Here is a 19465-nt window from a genome sequence, read left to right as displayed (position 1 = left end):
CACGGCCGCCGCAGCCCCCGCCGCCGGCCCCGCCGCCTCGCCGCTCCCAGGCCAGGGGTGGCTGCCGGCTCCCTCAGGCCACGGGCTGAATTGTTCTTGTCGTCGTTGCTGCTCTCTCAGCGGCCCGCGTGGGCCGAGCTGCTGCAGCAGGGGCGCCACTCACGTGGGGAGCCGCCTGGGGGGCTGTTGTTGGCCGGAAATCCGCGGTGGGGTCCTCTGGCCGGCGGCGCCTATGCATGTTGCAAAGCACCGCGGTGCCCGGGCGGCTCGGGCCGGGTGGGAGCGGGCACCGGGCACCGGGCGCCCGGGGCGGCGCGGGGCCGGGGGCGCGGGGGAGAGGTGAGTGTCTTTGGCTTTTGTATAGCCTGTTGCCCACTTCGGAGTTTTCCGCTGGACCGAGGGCGCACGGGAGGTTGGTTCTGGTACCCGAGTGGGAGGTGGCGAGATGTCTGCCAAAAGACGAAAGCCAAGGAGAGAAGAGAGGTGGCGGTGCTGGGCTCAGTGGTACCATGCCCGGGACTTGGCAGTAAAACTCTCCTCTTTGGCAGGCTTGGTCTATGGCTTTGAGAAGGTAATTGTAAAACTGGGTGGGGGTGCGAATGGATAGGGGATGTATTCTTGCCGTGAAGTTCAGCACCATTCGTTTGGTTCTTCATTGCTCTAAAAAAAAGGTCTTTATAGAGTTTGATGGTTCTGCTCAAGTTTCCTGTTACTGGTTATGATCACTGGGTATTTAATGCGTGTTGTTTCCTTTTGGACATAGTAGTAGCTGTATTGTTGAAATATGCATCATTATTAATTTCTTTTACAAAAAAGACTTATCTTGCCTATTCCAAATGTAGAAACTTTAGAGAGAAAAAGAAACAAACCAGTTTTCCACATATCCCAGAGACAGTTCTATGAACTTTAGCTTTAGTCACGCGCTTATTTCTTACACCATAAGGTGTAGGTAATAATACTGTCCAGCTTTTACAGATGAGGAAATCCAGACACAGAGAGGTGAAGTAGTTTACCCGAGGTCATAGTTAGAGCCCAGCTGAGTTTTTGATGTACTTTAAACCAACTTATATATTTTTTTCATAAAATAGGACCCCAGTGTACCTAAAGTTTTCTGTATTTATTGTATTGACTGTTTCTCTTTACCAAGATGAACCTCTTAACTATGTGCTACACACTGGGGACAATTAACTAATCTTTAGTACTATAATTATGGCAAGTATCCTTTGAGTCATTTCCTTTTGCCACAGTTCACCGAGTTTCCTCCAACAGTTTGTAGAGTAAAATAATATAGATAAGTAATTTATCAGCAATGTTAAGATTTTCAGCAGTTAAGATTTATCTGCAAAGTGAATTATTAGAAAGCAGGCCGCTGAATCTATGTATTTGCACTTAATTTTAAACTTCCTAAGGTATCAGTCTGTTCTTTGCTCCAAGCGGGGCCATCATTTTCTTCAGAACACCAGCACCATTGCAGAATTTTTGAGCAAGTTTAATCGTCTTTAATTCAGTCAATCTGACGAGGTTAGGCAGTTTTAAAAGAATTATGTAATTCTCTTTCAACTCTCAGTGATTAAAAGCAGGCTGTATTGTGAGGGTGTTCATGTATTTGATGCCTTTTCACCAATTGTATGCATTCTATACAAAGTTGTATAGCAGTGAAGATTGAACTAAAATTTTCTCATTAGTTCTAAGTTGAAATATAGTAAAAATCTCCTCTTTTAAATGAATCATGATGTGAAGAAAGGTCTTGATGGGGTGAAGTCCAACTGCACATATTTAGAGAATCACTCTTCATTTGAGCTCAGCATGGACCTCTCATAATATTCATTGGACAGACATCTCTCTTAAGTCTTCATCTGTTATTTTTTCAAGGAAATTTAATTGCTTCTTCCCATAACAAGTTCCAAAATTATTTTGACATTCATAGATTTCCTTAGTTCTTGTCTTTTAGTGTAATTAACTTCAGTATATATATTTCAAATTCACACTTATTCAACATTACAAGTGAAAAGAGACTAGAATCCAGCTGAAGTATATACAGAAACATGATCATTGGATGTGAACAAAAACTGAATCCTACTCTTCAGTGGTTAAACTCTTTCCCACCTCAAATCGTGGCTTCATCTCTATTTGGGGGTGCTGGGGTGCAGTGCTGTGGTCAGGGAAGTCACATGCCATCAAGCACAAATGTTTTTTGATATTGACATTGAAGTTGAATTTTCCAAGTCTATATGAGATGGTGATTGTTATTAAGGCATAAATCCTATGGTATATATACATGTCCTTTCTTAACTGACTCGACTGTTCCAGTTTTCTAGTTTCTGTTACATATTTTAGAAAAAGCATTCTCTTGCTACTTTTATCTCACCTGGGGGATTTGACATGATTTTCTCCTTTCAAGTCCCCTATCTCTAGTTTTGGGAGAGTTGTACTGTCTTTGTTTCTTGAGAGGCCCTCCGCTCTGGGTGCTGGGTCGGGGACTGGGGAGGAGTGGTGAGCAGAAAGGGAAGTGAGCCCTCCCAGCTCAGGGATCAGACTTTAATAAAATAATTTATACAAATAAATGCTTGTATACAAATTGAGTATGTTCTTAGAAAAGGAATTCTGTAAGAATGTGGAATAAAGGATTCTGGACCATATTCATTTTCACTTTTTTTTTTTCGCCATGAGCTATCACAAGATCTTGTATGTTTCCCTGTGCCATACAGTATAATCTTGTTTATGTATTCTGCACATGCCTATCAGTATCTACAAATTTTGAATATATATATGTTCATGTATAACTGAAAAATTGTGCTCTACACTGGAATTTGACACAACATTGTAAAATGACTATAATTCAATAAAAAAAGTTAAAAAAAAATGTAAACAAGTGAAGGCTCAAAAAAAAAAAAAAGATTCTGGACCAGACACAGAGGTTTAAACAGGATGCCCTAGAAGCCACCTGTTTACAGAGGCATGATGTGTGAGGAGGTGTCAGGGGGTCTTCAGTGCTTTCCTCAGTGTCTTTGGAATCAGAGACTTAAGTCCTACTCTGGTTATCGCTGCAATTCTGTACTCACAGCAGACGTGTTATCTCCCCCATTATGCAAGATTATACTGTATTTCAGGGAGGATGACACAACTCCTGTCAGTTTTCCTGCAGTGTGTAGAGCATCTTCTGCCTGGTTATTATCCTATTTTCAAAGAGTTATTTAAATCTAATGAAATATAGTCATTTCCTTTCTTTGCCTTAGCAACTACCTTCAAATTTTAATAAGTAGTTGTGTGTGTTTGTGTGTATTGGGTTGTTAAAGTGGCCGAATGTTTCAAAATAAAAATGTAATTGATTCATCACACATCCCTAAGATTCCCTGAAGTGTCTGTAGGAAGAGAAGAGGCATCAGAATCAGGGAGGTGATATTAAGTGTTGCATATGCTAGGGGAAGTGTATATTAACAGTTTAAAGCAAACATAATAATAACTAAATTAATTGACAACTTACCATGTGCTGGACATCATTCTATGGCTCTATGTAAATTAACTTACATATTCTCAATTACATATGAGGCCTGCCTGTATCACCATTACTCTCATTTTATAGAGGGAGAAGCCAAAGCAGGAGGATGTAGTCATGACCACCAGCACGTAGGTAGATATGCTGACTCAAGTATTGATTCCATAGTCCACATTATTTCTCTGTGTGCTCCACATCATACAAAGCTCAATATCGTGGAGTAACTAGTAAACTATTGTTCCAATATATACCATAAGGAAAGAGATGCGAGACTTGATTTGACTTTGTGTGTGTGTGTGTGTGTGTGTGTGTGTGTGTGTGTGTGTGTATTATCAGAGTGGAAGATTCCATCAAGTACACCAATGAATAATTCATTAACTGTAGTTTACAATTTGATGCCATAGTACAGGGTCCTATTGCAAAGAGTTTCATGTGTTTCGTTTAAATATAAAATATATCAATCAGTTATAATAGTTTAGGTTATGCAGTCCTAGCAAACAACTCTAAAATCAAGGTTACAAAAAGAACACAGGTTTATTTCTTGCTAAGGCTATATGTCCATGTTGGTCAATAAAAGAATCTGTTTTACATCCTCTGCACCCAGGGACGCAGGCTCATGGAGCCCTGTCACCTACATCACCCTCATCATTCATTAATCAAGCACATGGGAACGTGGTGAATCACCCACGAGTTCTTCAAAGGCTTCTATCAGAAGTAGCACCTTGCATTTCTGTTCATACTTTATTGGCCAAAGCAAGTCACATGTCCATTCCTACCTTGAAGATGAAAGAGAAGTGCAGATTGCTCACATGTGCAGATGGAAGAAACTGCAATATTAGTGAACAGACCTAATGATTGCCACATGAAATTAGCCAGTTCCCTTCAATAGTTTCATCACATCAAAATGACTTATGATTTAATGTGGTAACTGTGTTTTCAAACTTCAGCCCAGGAAGAGAATTCCTGCATAAAACCACCAGCAAAGAAAGTAGAAGCTAAACTTGTGAACTTGGTGATATTTGCCTTTTTCAGTAGGGGTTGTATTTAGTCAGGGAACAATGGTAAACTCTGGTTCATCTTGAGTAAATGCAGGCGGGAGCCTTTTTGACAGCAAGCACAGGGAAGAGCGCTGCCAGGACCTGCAATGCAGCTGTGTTTTCTGAACAGACTTGATAATATCAACAGGGCACAGAAAACTGAACAGCTTTGTGTGTGTCTTTTTTATCACCTGCACCAACATGGCCAGAAGTATCATATATGTTATAATATATTATTGTAAAAGAGTAACACAGATAGACATACAAATCATACCGAATGATTGTTTTACGCTGGCAAACATAATCCGAGTAGTTAGAACAGATCCAGTCCATGTTTTTAATGCTGTAAACTTCCCTGAAGCACAACAGTAGCTCTGTCCCATACAGTTTAATGGGTTGTGTTTTCATTGTAATTCAGTTCAAATACTATTTTAAAAAATTTCTCTTCAGAGTTCCTCTCTGACCCGTGGGTTATTTAGAATTGTGGTATTTGGCTTCCAAATATTTGGAAATTGTTCTTTCTCTGTTTGAGGTCAGAGAACCTTATTTCCTGTGTTATCTTTCTCCATTTTGGTCAGAGAACACACCCTGTATAATTTCAGGGTTTTTTTTAATTTGTTGAGGTTTATGTTATGGCCCAAAATGTTGTCCATCTTGGTATATGTTCCATGGGCACTTGAAAAGATTGGATATTGAGCTGTTTTGGGGTACAGTGTTCAAAACAGTGTTTAACGAGCATCTAAAGATGCTCGTTGGGTGCTGTTGGTTGATGGCGCTGATGAATTCTTGTATGTCTTTACTAATTTTCTGTCTGGGTGTCTTACTGATTGTTGAAATAGTGCGTAAAGTCTCCAATTGTAATTGTGGCTTGGTTGATTTCTCCTTTCATTTCTTTTGGTTTGGTTTTATGTATTTTGCAGCTCTGTTGTTTGGTGTATACATATATTTAGGATTGCTATGTCTTCTTAATGTACTGATTATTTTATCATTACATTTTCTTAACATTTTTTATTGATTTATAATCATTTTACAATGTTGTGTCAGATTCCAGTGTTCAGCACAATTTTTCAGTCATTCATGGACATATACCCACTCATTGTCACATTTTTTTCTCTGTGATTTATCATAACATTTTGTGTATATTTCCCTGTGCTATACAGTGTAATCTTGTTTATGTATTCTACAATTTTGAAACCCCAGTCTATCCCTTCCCACCCTCTACCCCGCCCCCCACCCCGGTAACCACAAGTCTGTATTCTCTGTCCATGAGTCTATTTCTGCCCTGTATTTATGCTTTGTTTTTGTTTGTTTGTTGTTGTTTTTTAGATTTTATCATTACATATTATTCCTCTTTACACCTGGTAATTGTATTTGCTCTGGGTCTACTGTATCTGATACTAATATAGGCATTCTTTTTTTTTTTTTTTGATTGATGTTTGCATGACACTATTTTTTCTGTCCTTTTATTTTCAACCTGCCTATATTGTTCTATTTAATTTGAATTCCTTATTCATAACATACAGGTGGGTCCTATATAATTAATCCACTCTGCAGATCTGTCTTTTAATTTGTATATATCACCATTTGCATTTACTATAATTATTGATGTATTAAAGCTATGTATGTCTGCCATTTTATTTTTTGGCCTTTTTTCCACTCTTTTTGCTTCTTTATGTTCCTCTGGATTTCCCCCCCTGCTTTCCTGTTAGTTATTTGAGCATATGTAGAATTTGACTTTTATTTATCTAGAGTGTTTTTAAGTGTATCTCTTCATATAGATTTTCCTGAGGTGGTTCTGAATATTACGTCATACACTTAATATACATATAATTTATCACTGTCTACTGCTGTTGTCATTTCATCAATTGTAGTGAAGTGTAGAAACTTCACCTTTATGTACCTTTATCCTCTTCCGTACATAGTATAATTGTCTTAAATATTTCCTCTCCATACGTCAGAAAGTGTTTGAAAATTTTTGCTTTAATTGTCAAATACAAGTTAGTGCCACAGGAGCAAGCAAGTCCGTTGTATTTATCCATATCTTTGCTTGCCGTGTTCTTTCTTCTTTCTTGATGTTGCAACATTCCTTTTATTTGCTTCCTTTATATTTGAGAACTTCCTCTAGCCGTTCATTCAGAGCAGGCAGGCCTTGCAGTAACAATATATCTAAGAATATCGTGATTTCCCCTGCACTTCTGAAGGGTATTTTAACTGGACATAGAACTCTGGGTTGGCAGATCTTTTCTTTCAGTAGTTCAGAATGTCATGTCACTTCCTTATGGCCTCCATGCTTTCTTATGAGAAATCTCCTGTCATTCTAATTGCGTTCTCCTGTAGGTAAAGTGTTATTTCTCTCTTGCTCTTTTCAAGATATATGTTTGTTTGTTTTTAGTTTTTATAAATTTGAAATGCTGAAAGACAAATGCTGTGTCTCGGCATGGATTTCTCTGGGTTTTCCACTTGGCACTCAGGTTCACAAATCTGATTTATGTCCTTTGTCAGATCTGAGAAATATTCATCCACTATTTCTCTGAGCACTTTTTCATCCCTGCCCATTTTCTCCTCTCCTTCCATGTCTCCAGGACATGAACTCTTTTGTTACAGTGCCGCAGTGTGTTGGTTTCCTATGGCTGCTGTAACGAATGACCACAAGCATGATGTTTCACAGCACACACTTACTCTCTCACAGTCATGGAGACCAGACATCAGAAATCAGGTGCACTGAACTAACGTCAGGATGTCAGAAGGGCTAGTTCCTTCTGATGGCCCTGGGGGACAATACACTTCTTTGCCTTTTCTAGCTTCTGGAGGCCATCTGTATTCTTTGACTCACAATCCCTTCTTATCACTCCAGTCTCCTGCTTCTGTAATCACATCTCTTACTTCCTTTACTGTAGTCAAATCTCCTCTTGCGCCCCTCTTTTAAGGGCACTGTGATTTCATTCAGGTCCTGCCTGGAGAGCCCATGATCCTCTCCCTATCTCAAGATCATTAATTTCATCACATCTGCAAAGTTCCTTTTGCCATATGAGGTAACATTCACAGCTTCCAGGGATTAGGACCAACCTGAATATCTTTAGGAGCCATTATTCAGCCTGCGTATGAGTTTCCAAGGCCTTGTTGTTTTGTTGTTGGTGGAGGTGGTTTTGGTCTGTTTTCTCTGTTAGGCTGGGTAATTCCAACTGGTCCACCATGCAGCCAGCAGGTTCTTTCCTCTGTCACTTCCATTCTGTTATTGAGCCCACCCGCTAGGTTTTACATTTTTTTTTCCAGTCCTAAAATTTCCATTTAGTTCTTTCTCAGATGTTCTATTATTTAGCTGACACTTTCTGCTTTTTCATTTGTTTCAAGCATATTCATAATTGCTCACTGAAGCACTTTTTATTATAGCTGCTTTAAAAACTTTGGTAGACAATTTAGACATTTCTGTCACCTCATTATGGGCATCTGTCATTGCCCTTTTTCATTCAGTTTCTGATTTCCCTGGTTCTTTGTATGGTGAATGATTTCAGATGAAACGTGGCCATCTTACTGTGTTCAGAGACCCTGGATGCTAGATCCTAGCTAGCTTCCACTGACATCACCCCAGGGGGCAAAATGGGGATGTTGCCACTTCATCACTGCCAGTGTGGGTAGAAGTGCAGGCTTCTTACTCAGTCTCCCTTGTCACCTGAGGGGGCTCCACGTTACTGTGAGGTGGGGAATGAACTCAGGCTCCTCACTAGGTCTTCACTGATTCCTCCCCAGCCCGGAAAGAGGAGTGCCTCACTCTGTTCCCCATGTGATCCCCTGACAACGCTATGAACATTGGGGTGCAGGTGTCATCCTGAAGTAGGGTTCCTTCTGGATATATGCCCAGGAGCAGGATTCCTGGGTCATATGGTAAGTCTATTCCTAGTCTTTTGAGGAATCTCTATACTGTTTTCCCCAGAGCCATTCACCTGTTGAAGGACATCTGGGTTGTTACCAGTTTGGGGCGCTTACAAATAAATATGCTCTGAACATTCAAGTATCAGTTTGTGTGTAAATGTAAGTTTCCATTTCTCTTAGATAAATGGCCAAGAGTGCAATTTCTGGATGTTTAGTTTTGTAAGAAACTGTCCAACTGTTTTTCCAAAGTGGATGTGTCATTTTACACCCCCTCCAATATTTCATGAAAGATCAAGTTTCTCTGTATCCTCACCAGAATTTGGTTTTATCACTTCATTTCATTTTAGCCATTTTGATAAATGTGTAGTGATATCTCACTGTGGTTTTAATTTGCATTTCCTTGATGACTAATGATGCTGAACATCTTTTCATGTGCTTATTTGCTGTCTATATCTCCTCTTTGGCAAAATGTCTCTTCACGTCTTTTGCCATTTTTTAATTGTTTATTTCTATACTGTTAAGTTTTGGGAGTTTTTTTTAATATTTTCTGTATAGAGAATATGTTAGATACGTCATTTGCAAATACTTTCTTTCAGTGTGAAGCTTGTCTTTTCATCCTCTTATCTGAGTCTTTCACAGAGCAAATGGTTTTAATTTTGATGAGGTCCAGTTTATTCATTATTTTTTTTTCTGGATTGTGCTTTTGGTGTCAAGCATTAAAAACATTTTATGTAGCCTTAGGTCCTGAGGATTGTTTCCTGTGTTTTTTCCTAAAGGTTTTATCATTTTACGTTGCACATTTAATTCCATGATGTGTTTTGAGTTAATTTTTGTATAACATGAAAGACTTAGGTTGAGGCTTATGTTTTTGATTATGAATGTCCAGTTACTCTAACAAAAATGCCTTCAGTTTTGACATATCTTTTTTTAAATTCAGCACACATTATTGTGAGAGGCTACCATGTGTGAGGCACCATTAGGTGGTGAAGACAGGAAAATTAATTGAATATAGTCCCTGAAAGATCTCATCCTTGCAGAGGTACATATGCAAATACTTTCAAATTTATAGATTAAATTACAAGGCAGAGGAATACACAGAGGAAAAGGACTTGAAGGACACAAGTGGACTCAGAGTAAATGTAAGCTATTGCAATAACTTAAATGAGAGATCATTAAAGCAGGGATATAAAAATGGAAGGAATGGAATACGTGTGAGAAATATTTCTCAGAGCCAAGCAGAGGGTGGTTTAGGGAGAAGAGGGCATTAAAGGTGGACTGTGTGGATGGTGGTTTATCCAAAAAGAGAAAAGGGAGCAGGTTTGGGTGGACGATAATGAATATGTTTTAAACTTACGGAGTTAGGGCTAGCCAGTGAACCTTCAGGTGGGACGGATCTAGTCATAGTTTTCACGTATGAAGCTATTATTTCTGGGTGAATTTCATGATGAGCAGTTTTTGAAAACTGCCAGAAACCATTTAAAGTAAAGTATTTAAGTTGTACTGTTTTAAATCAAAGATAAGTCACAGAATTGTAGAAGGGAGCATTATGTTTAACATAGAGCCTCTGTGCTTTGGTGAATTTTAGGCTAGAGTCTGAAATAGAGTGTTTCTGATTACAAATTGTGTTAGCTAAAGAAGTTTGGAATTTAAAAAAAAATTTCTGAGCCTCAATTTTCTCATCTATGAAATCGGTGCATTTGTAACCTTAGAGCTTACAGGATTGCAGTGAGGACCAAATGAGGTGACCAGAAGCCTAAAGTTCTTTATCTACAACAAACATGTAGCACAGATTAATTCTCTTTTTCTTACATGGTGTTTATAAGATCACTTAGAATAATGTCTGAAAACATTAGGGAAGGGAACCCATCTTTCAAATGAAGGCTTCTTCAGACCTGGAAAATAGATAAAAGCAAAGCTGTCTTCTCTTTACCCAAGTTCTCAGCTGCAGCAACAATGTGGAATCTCAGGGCTATTCAAAAATCACCAATATTGTAAAAGCCTCAATTTAACAATGAGAAAACTGATCTAAGGAGGCAAAGAAAGTTTCCTCAAGTCACATGTTTTGCTGGAGACAGATCCTGGTCTATTCCCCAGGTTACTAACTCCCTATCATGAAATAGTCTAAAATAACGTTGACTTACATGAGTGACTATAGTCACAGTTCCAAAAGAAACTGCTGTCTTTTAATTTTTTAAAATTAACTTTTTAAAGTAAAGTGTAGTCAGTTTACAATGTTGTGTTAATTTCTGATGTACAGCACAATGCTTCAGTTACACAAATGTATGTATACTTCCTTTCCATACTCTTTTTTCATTGTAGGCTATGACAAGCTATTGAATATAGCTCCCTGTGCTATATAATAGGACCTTGTTGTTTACCTGTTTCATGTGTAGTAGCGTGTATCTGCAAATCCTGAACTCCCAATTTATCTCTCCACCTCTCCCCTTTCCCTCCTGGTAACCATAAGCCCATAAGTTTGTTTTCTATGTCTGTGAGTCTGTTTTGTGAATGATTTCACTTGTGTCTTTTTTTAGATTCCACATATGAGTGATCTCATATGGTATTTTTCTTTCTCTTTCTGGCTTACTTCGCTTAGTATGGTGATCTCCAGGTCCATCCGTGTTGCTGCACATGACATTATTTTATTCTTTTCATGGCTGAGTAGTATTCCATTGTATGTAGATATCACACTTCTTTATCCAAAAGCAATTGGTGTCTTAAATTTCCTTTGAGTTGCAGCAGCATTCCTGCCTCTCACTGGCTAATCTGATCTGAAAAGCAAGCTTCTTTTTCATAGGTATTTTTGATGTGTTTAAGCAACGGGCTTTATGTGCCCACTGTAGATAAAGACACCCATGCTGTACTTTCCATCCTGCTCTTTTAACAGCCAGTATTGGCAAACAGTTTATGTCTTAGAGGGCTTAGAAGGTTGTGTCCTTGGGCAGTGGTTTCAAACCTGGAGTTACCCAGGGAACACTTTTAAGTTATATATTCTGGGACTCAATCCTTGAAGATTCTGAGGCAAGAGATCTGAAGTGAATCTTCTTTTAAAGCTCCCCTGGGGAGGCTGGAATTTGAGGACTGTTGCTCTGGGCTACAGCAAAGGACCCCTGGATTGACCAGCGCTATTCCCTTAAGGTCTCCTTTCTAGATAACTATTGCTTGTGAACATTTAATAACTTCACTCAGATCATCTCTCTGTTTCAGAACTAGGGCATAATCTGTCCTGAGTCCGCCTATTCCAATTCATCCGACATTTTCCTACAGTAACATCTCAGACACAAAAGATGGTGTCAGCTTGGCAGCAACAGCAACAAAATAAAACCATTACTTATTGAGTAGTCACTATGTGACAGATGAGAACTTAGTAGTCTGCCTGTATGTTTGGATGACAAAAGTCTGAACCATAGACTTTTATGTACAACAGCTGACTCAGTATTTCAAACAGAACTTCTTCTCCTTTTTTTTTTTCACCACCAGCGTCCCCTTTAATAAAATGTGGAAGGTCGAGGTCGTGTGACAGGGAAGGGGTGGGGCGTGAAGTATGACCATTTACAACCACAAAAAAACCTCTGTACATGTCTAGCGCCTGGCAGAGGGGAGGGCGGGCAGGGCAGTGGCAGGCTGGGGCCAGCCCTATTTGTAGAGGATATCGTAGTGTCCAGGCTGGTAGAGAAGGTAGACCTTGGGCTCAGAGCCCTTGGGGAAGATGTGGGGGTTGGTGGTGCCACCCTCGCCGCGGTCCATGTACTCCACCTGGATGGAGACGCTTAATTAGCGCCTGGGCCAGCGCGATGATGTGGATGTGGTCGCTCTCCTTACACATGGGCTCCACCTCCTGATGGCAGAACTCCTTGACGGTCCGCCCACCCTCGATGAAGTGCTCGAAGAACTTGCTCTCACGCTGCAGGTAGCCCGAGGTGAGCAGCCGCAGGTACACCGCCAGGTAGTCCGAGGTGCTCTGGTCATTGAAGGAGGCCAGCAGGTCGGCCACTGACGTCTGCTTCTCCACCTGCTCGATCAGGTCCAGGAATGTGTTATGAAGATCTTCAATTGTGAACTCAGTGAAGCCCTGGGACACCAGGTCCTCTTTGCTCTTGGCAGACACAGCCTTGAACCGCTGCGATTCCTTGCTGTCATCCAGCAATGCCTCCAAGTGGGAGAATCCAAAAGCTCGATAGAAGCAGTTCTCATCAGGCCTGGTCTTGCGGATGTACGAGTACTTTTTGTGGAGGTCCTTGATCTTCTGTTGGTAGACGTCATCCTCAGCATACTCTTTGTATAGGACAGAGAGCTCCAGCCGCTCCGAGACCAGAGGGTTCTGCACAGCAATCTCTTGCTGAATTCAGTCCTGCTGAGCCATGATGGCTTCATCGTAGGCAAGACAGTTAACACCTTCGGAGTCGCTGCCCAGCTGCTCCTGCTTCTGCTGCTGAGGTTCCTCCACCGCCATCTTTAAACAGCACCGTACTTCAAACAGAACTTCTGATCACTCTTCTCCCTGATCTGTGCTCCTTCGCCAGCTTTCCTCACTCTGTCCCCCGCAGCTGGCCAATCACTCATGCCCAGATCTAGGTGTTATTTTTATTTCCCATTTCCCCCAACACTCCACAATCAATCCAGCAGTCAGTTCTCAAATATATCCCAATCTAACCACTTCTCACTTGCTCCACCAAGAGCCATTCGATGCAAGTCACCATTACTTTTTCTCTATATTATTTTAGTAGCTGGCTGGTTACACTCCGTGTTCTACTACTGCTTTCAATGGCTGGTTCTTCAGAGATGAAGCCAGAATAATCAGATAAAAGTGCAAATCAGCGATGTTCATCCATCAGCCTAAAACCGTCAGTCACTTCTTATCACGTTTAAGTTGAAAATCCTTGTCCTTACCAAGTTTTACCCACAAGTTCTACATGATCCGCTTAGTCTGTCTTTCCAACTTCATGTCGTGTGACTCTTCCTTGTCCTCCTTCCTTCTGCTGCGCTACTGTTCCCTAAATGATCCAAGCTTTTACCTGCGTCAGGGCCTTTGCATGTGCTCTTTCCCCTACCTGGACCACTCTTCCCCTTGAGTTTCCCATGGCTCAGTCTCTTACTTCACACAGGTCTCTGTTCAGATATCATTCTCAATAGGCCTTCTCCACCCTTTCTGTATAAAACAGCGCCCCCATCACTCTCTATCCCTTTTTCCTGCTTTTCTTCATAGTCTTGATGACTACCTAACACTGTAGCATACATTTGTTTGTTTGTTATTAGCTCTCTCTCCCTTGCTAAAATGCAAGCTCTGTGAAGGAGGGGATTCTGTTTCTTATTCACCTTTGTATCCTTTACCCTTGGCACATAGTCAGTGCCCACTGAGTATGTGTTGAATGAATGAATGAATGAATTAGTGGTTATTACCCTTCTGGGTTCTCTGTAGCAATGCTTTTGATTCTTGCCCCTCAGACATACATGGAATTCCTGTAAATTTAGGTGACACAAGTCTTGATCTCTGTCAGTCATTTTATTCATGATCTTGTTTGCCTTTTGTTACTACTCTTTAATATTTATAAAGAACACAGCCATTCCTAGGACCATTAGTCATTAAAACACTTCAGTATTACCCCTCTACTCTGAAGCCACGAGGCTGCGCCTCCCGGCCTTTGCTCCAGCGCTTTCAGACTTAGATTGAGGGAGGATGATAAAGAGAGCGCTTTACATCAGGTCATGGGTGCCCCACAGACAGGGAACTGTCCGGGCACACTTCCTGTCTCCCCCAGATCTGTGCAGAACTGTCAGAGGGAGGGGAATGGACATTTAACACGCTACGATAAAAATGCCCACTCTGCGACCTTCGGGCTATTATCCCTCCTTACTTCTCGCACCGGAAACCTACAATGGATGATTTTCCTTCCTCTTTCATGTGCAGCTTCCTGTTACCATGAGCCATTTTCCACAGGAAGTTTTGCGTGTGGTCTGTGTTCACTGAGGCCGGGAATGCTAGTGCCGCTCTGTCCTCTATTCATGCTTGGAGCATTTGTTTTATGACAAAGGAGAGCCAGCAAGTGTGGTCAAGTGCAGACAGACCCATACGTAGGCTGGGTGGAAGGGCTCCTCGCGGGAAGCTCGCTCCCACCACGCTGCCCCCCCACCCCTGGAGGGCTGGCAGCTCTGCCCGCGTAGCGCGGGCCAGCATGCTGGTGGGCTCCTCGCCCTCAGAGCGGATGGGCCCGAGCAGGGGCGGCGGTGGAACGCGCGTGGCTGTTCGTTTGTGTCTTTCATTTACAGGAGACAAATTCTTTTTTCCTTTCAATAGAAGTGTGGTCAGGTTACAATGTGTCAGTTTCTGGTGTACAGCATAATGTTTCAGTTATAGATATGCATACATATGTTTGTTCTCATATTCTCTTTCATTATAGACTACAAGATATTGAATATCATTCCCTGTGCTCTACAGAATAAATTTGGGTTTTTATCTATTTTATATATAGTAGTTAATATTTGCAAATCTCAAACTCCCAATTTATCCCTTCCCACCCCCTTTCTCCCCAAGTAATCATAAGTTTGTTTCCTATGTCTTTGATTCTCTTCCTGTTTTGTAGAGAAGTGCATTAGTGTCTTCTTTTTTCTTCTCTCTCTCTCTGTCTCTCTTTTTTCTTTTTTAGATTCCATGTATGAGTGGTATTATATGGTACAGGAGACAAATTCATGAACAGAAAGGCTAAAGTTTACAAAATAAGAGTCAGGGAAGGATGAGCTTTCAGCCCTTAATTGAAACATTCAAGCAAAGGAATGAACATTTTGATCTCACTTGGTCAGACTTACAGAGTACCTTGTTACAGACCCTCTTCAATCCCAAGTCCCGCATCACTGGGGGGTTGCCCTGTCCTGTTCCAGCAGTTTTGCACTTGTGAGCTCACTCAGTAGCCTGATCTTTTCTGAAAAAGTCCAGAAATCTAGGAGAATCATTGCGTGAAAGGAAACCAATTTTACTAACGTACTTGTCCTCTCAAAATATTAGGATCATTTTCCAAAACTCTTTTTTTCTGTTTTTCATTTTTCCCATCTCAGTATACCAAGAACTCAGCTTCATTTCTTTTCCTGCTAACTTCAGATGATGACTACATGGTGACATGATGCTGCTAAAGTTGCAAAATGAGCAAAAATATTTACACTTTGAAAGTCCAATGTCATGTCTACCTGTGCAATGTTCCATTTACCCAAGTGGAAAACTTGAAAGGGAGAAGAATTATAATTACTGAAAAATAGACAAACCACCTTAGGTGATTTATAAGTATTGTATCCATCTGAACAGTGATGGAAAAAAATAACCTCTCACAAACCCTACATATAGGGTATATTATAATAATAGTCACTCTTACACCCAGTTTTCACATACATTATGTGGCTGTAGCCTCATCATTACCTTGTGAGCCGTAAAACAGGCCTGTTAGTCTCACTTTGTGATCAAGGAGACAGGCTTGTACAGGTGGAATGGCTCAGGGTCAGACTTCAGGATCATTTGTCTTTTTCTTACTGTGACTTCAGTTTGGGGGCTGTTATATACTGAGAAATTAACTAGTGATGGCTTCAAAGTTATCACTGTCTTTCCAGTCTTGCTTCTATTTTTTAACTTCTATTAATGAAATCTGACAATGATGACATCAGGGGGACTCGTATGTTTCAAGTGTCTTGGCCACTGGCTGCAAAGTCAGCCTTCTGGGGCTGCTGCATAGGATTTCAACAACAGTTAAGTCTTCTAAGGCTTCGACTTGGTAACTGAATGTGGGAAAAAATTTTAACACCTTTATTGTAGTGTGGTTCCTGTACCGTAAACTACACATATTCACATATTTCAAATGTATGTTTTGATGAAGTTTGATAGATGTACACACCAATGAAACCACCACCACAATCAAGACAGTTAACATTTCCATCACTCCCCAAGAGGTGCCATTACAAATTCCCGATTCATCCCTTCCCTCCCCCTTTACCCCCTGGTAACCATAAGTTTGTTCTTTATGTCTGTGAGTCTGTCCTGTTTTATAAATAAGTTCACTTGTGTCCTTGTCTTTAGATTCCACATACAAGTGTTACATGGCATTTTTCTTTCTCTTTCTAAGTTACTTCACTTAGAGTGACAATCTCCTGGTCCATCCATGTTGTTGCAAATGGCGTTACTGAATGTGGGAAATTTCTGAATAATCATGCTGATGGTTGTTCATAATCTTTTTTTACTGTGTTATCTGTCAATTCTGTTTATTTATTAGATTGTTTTATTAATATAAATTCTATTTAGAGATATTAACACAACGTCACTGCTCAAGGGAACTGTGCATTGAGCCGTGTAGTTCTTTGTAATTTTCCAGACTCAAATGGTGGCCACCAAAGTAACAGTGTTAAGGAGAATTATGTAAGAAATTGCTGTGCTCTGTGGGTGTTCTGAGTGAAAATATCCTTGAAAAATAGAGATTTCATTTTGTACTACCGGGGCTCACTTCATGATTTTTTTTCCCAAGTGAAAATGCTATGTTCTTACTTTGACATGTTAATAAACAACGTGCCATAATTACTGTTTACCTTGACTATTAAAAATGATAGATTTTTGCTTTTGGACCAGAAGCTAGTAATGCAATTTTCCAGTCTTAGGAAGCAATCAAAAGTGTTTTGAAAGTGAGCTCACTTAAAGACACCCGAAAACCACTCTCTTTATGAAGCTTGAGAGGATATCATCTGACTCCTCTTATAAACAGCCCATTTGAAGAGAGAGAGCAGTAAGTTCAGTTACAAACAGTTTTCCAAGTAATTGATATCCATTACTGGATTTGGAGAGGGCAGAATTATTTTTTTATGGTGCCTATGGCTCTGGTATGCAAAGATAGCATGCCTTTTCTATTGGCAGTGGCTTGCAGAAAAAAATTTAGTTTGTAAGGCTTTGCAGAGACACAGAATTTTTTTTAAAGGTTTATACATTTCTCAGAAGCTAAGGGAAAAGTATTCCAAGAAGTTGTGACAGCCAGCCATATGTGTCCATCAGAGGACTAAACTTAGTCACTTGTGCAGAGAGCCTAGCACTCAATGACAGGTGAGTTTGGGCCATCCCGAGCTGTAGATCATAGATGAACTACGGCAGAGATTGGACGACAGCTCAATTTCTGAAACCCACTATTCCTTAAGTCTGTCTTGAGGTCATAAAAAGGGAAACAATTAAAGGCAGCACATAACCAAGGTGACAAATTTTTGAGAAGAATCAGAGTAGATGTCAGCTTTGTTGTTCGTTTGGAAACCATCACTCTTCTGGGAGCCGAGATGGAGCTGGTTGAATCCCCAAAGAATAGAGAACAAACTGAGAACAAATAAGTACTCTCCTCCCTGAGGCCTCAAGGGGCCCAGTGGGCCAGGCAGGTCCTCAGCATTTGCTTCCCCCCCCCCCAAACAGTGAGTAAACAAATAGGAAAGTAGAGTGAACAGCCAGAGCGGAGGTGTCTCTGCCGCCACGCCCTTCCCCACGGCGCTGCCGCACCCACCTCTCCACTGCCTCCTGCGTGCTGTCTTTTCTCCATCTCAGGCCCTCCTTTTCCCTCTGCTGCTCTTGTAGCCCCTTCTGCCTGATCCCTGGGGGTTCTCAGCGCCTACCTTACAGGATTCTGAATGTGATCTGCCCTGTTTGAGGGAGTATTTGGACTCTTTTGTACATAAGTTTAGAAAAGCATTATGAGGCCAGAGGTTCTCCATCCTCCAGCTCTTTTGTGAAAGGAGGTGGATTGAGCAATCATGTTGCCCTAGAGTAAGCTGTTCCACTGTTCAAAGGAAACCACTCCTCTGACACACAGTGAAAGAGCTAGAAATAATAATTCCGCAGCTCAATTTTATTCATTCAGAATGAGCCAGTAGGTTTTCGTGGAAATTGAAGAGAATGTGATTGACAGTAACTCCCATGGAATTATATTTGGACATAATGAAAACAGAGAAAGCGATAGATTAACTAGGTAAGGTGCTACCAAGAATTTTAAATGCTCTGTGCATCTGTTTTCTCATTCATGCCGTCGTCCTTCCTGAGAACAGGTTAATCATCCCCACACCACAAAGCTGAGGCTAGGCTCCGTTTCCCTGTGGTCTAGCCCCGTCCTCTTTACTAAAGTTTACTAGGTGTTGTAGGATTATAGTGGTTAGTACCTCCTTGCAATAAAGCGCTCCTTTGGAATTCTGAGCAATGCATGCACTCACTGTAGCAGAGTGTTTGCTAGTAGAAAGGAGTGGTTGGTGGTCTGTGATACAAGAACATGACCCCCACATGTTCTGGTTAAAAACCAAAGATCCATTATTCACTTGGGCTTTTGCTGTTAGAGTCTTGAGAGATGAACAAAATTTTGTTTTGCTGAAAAATAGCAGAGAACTTAAAGAGCTGTGAGTTAGTAACTTTTGTCTTTTGTCTTTTTTCTTCTTGAGCATGCTGTCCTTCCACTCTTTAGGGTAAGACTGATTGATTAAGGAATACAGTGACTATAAAGCCCACTTAGATGGCGGAGCAGTGTCCTGGCTCAGGGCAGGGACTCTTGACCCACATTGACTGACTGAGCTCACATCCCAGCACCAAACCCTTAGTGGCTTGTGTGCTCTTGGGAAACTTTTGCCTGTAAAAATGGGAATAATAATGGTCCCTACACCATATGGTTGCAGTGAGTACGTGTATACTGAATGTGAAATAGTGAGGACGGTACCTGGCACTTATTTAAAAGTATGTACCATTATAATTAGAATTAACCAATAAAAGAAAACTGCTACATCTGTGTATTTAAATCATCACAGAGATTTTAATTCTAATGTTAGGAATATGTAAAATCGTAATTTTGTGGAACTGTACTTCACAGAGTTGATTCAGTCCTACGCAAACAGCATCTGCCCATCTCCAGCATGAGAAGCTGACCTTTCTAATTATCTAAGGGCGCACAATTTGTTTTTTTGCCCATTTAAAAAATTTTGATGTTTCCTCAATGAGAGAAGAGAAGCCATTTCTATAGAGGTGGTTTCTTTTCCTTGGTCTGCCTTTTTGCTTTAAAGTTGGAACATCATTTTGCAATTG

The 19465-nt window shown here is 40.7% G+C and overlaps 1 pseudogene; it reads right to left on the bottom strand.

Annotated features, from left to right (window-relative positions):
* Nucleotides 1-11859: 11859 nt before the first annotated feature.
* LOC102544851 (ubiquitin thioesterase OTUB1 pseudogene) lies at nucleotides 11860-13972 on the bottom strand (annotated as a pseudogene).
* Nucleotides 13973-19465: the final 5493 nt, after the last annotated feature.

This window comes from Vicugna pacos, chromosome 32 (assembly GCF_048564905.1).
Source record: "Vicugna pacos chromosome 32, VicPac4, whole genome shotgun sequence".
NCBI lineage: Eukaryota > Metazoa > Chordata > Mammalia > Artiodactyla > Camelidae > Vicugna > Vicugna pacos.
This window is presented reverse-complemented; position numbering and strand designations above follow the sequence as displayed.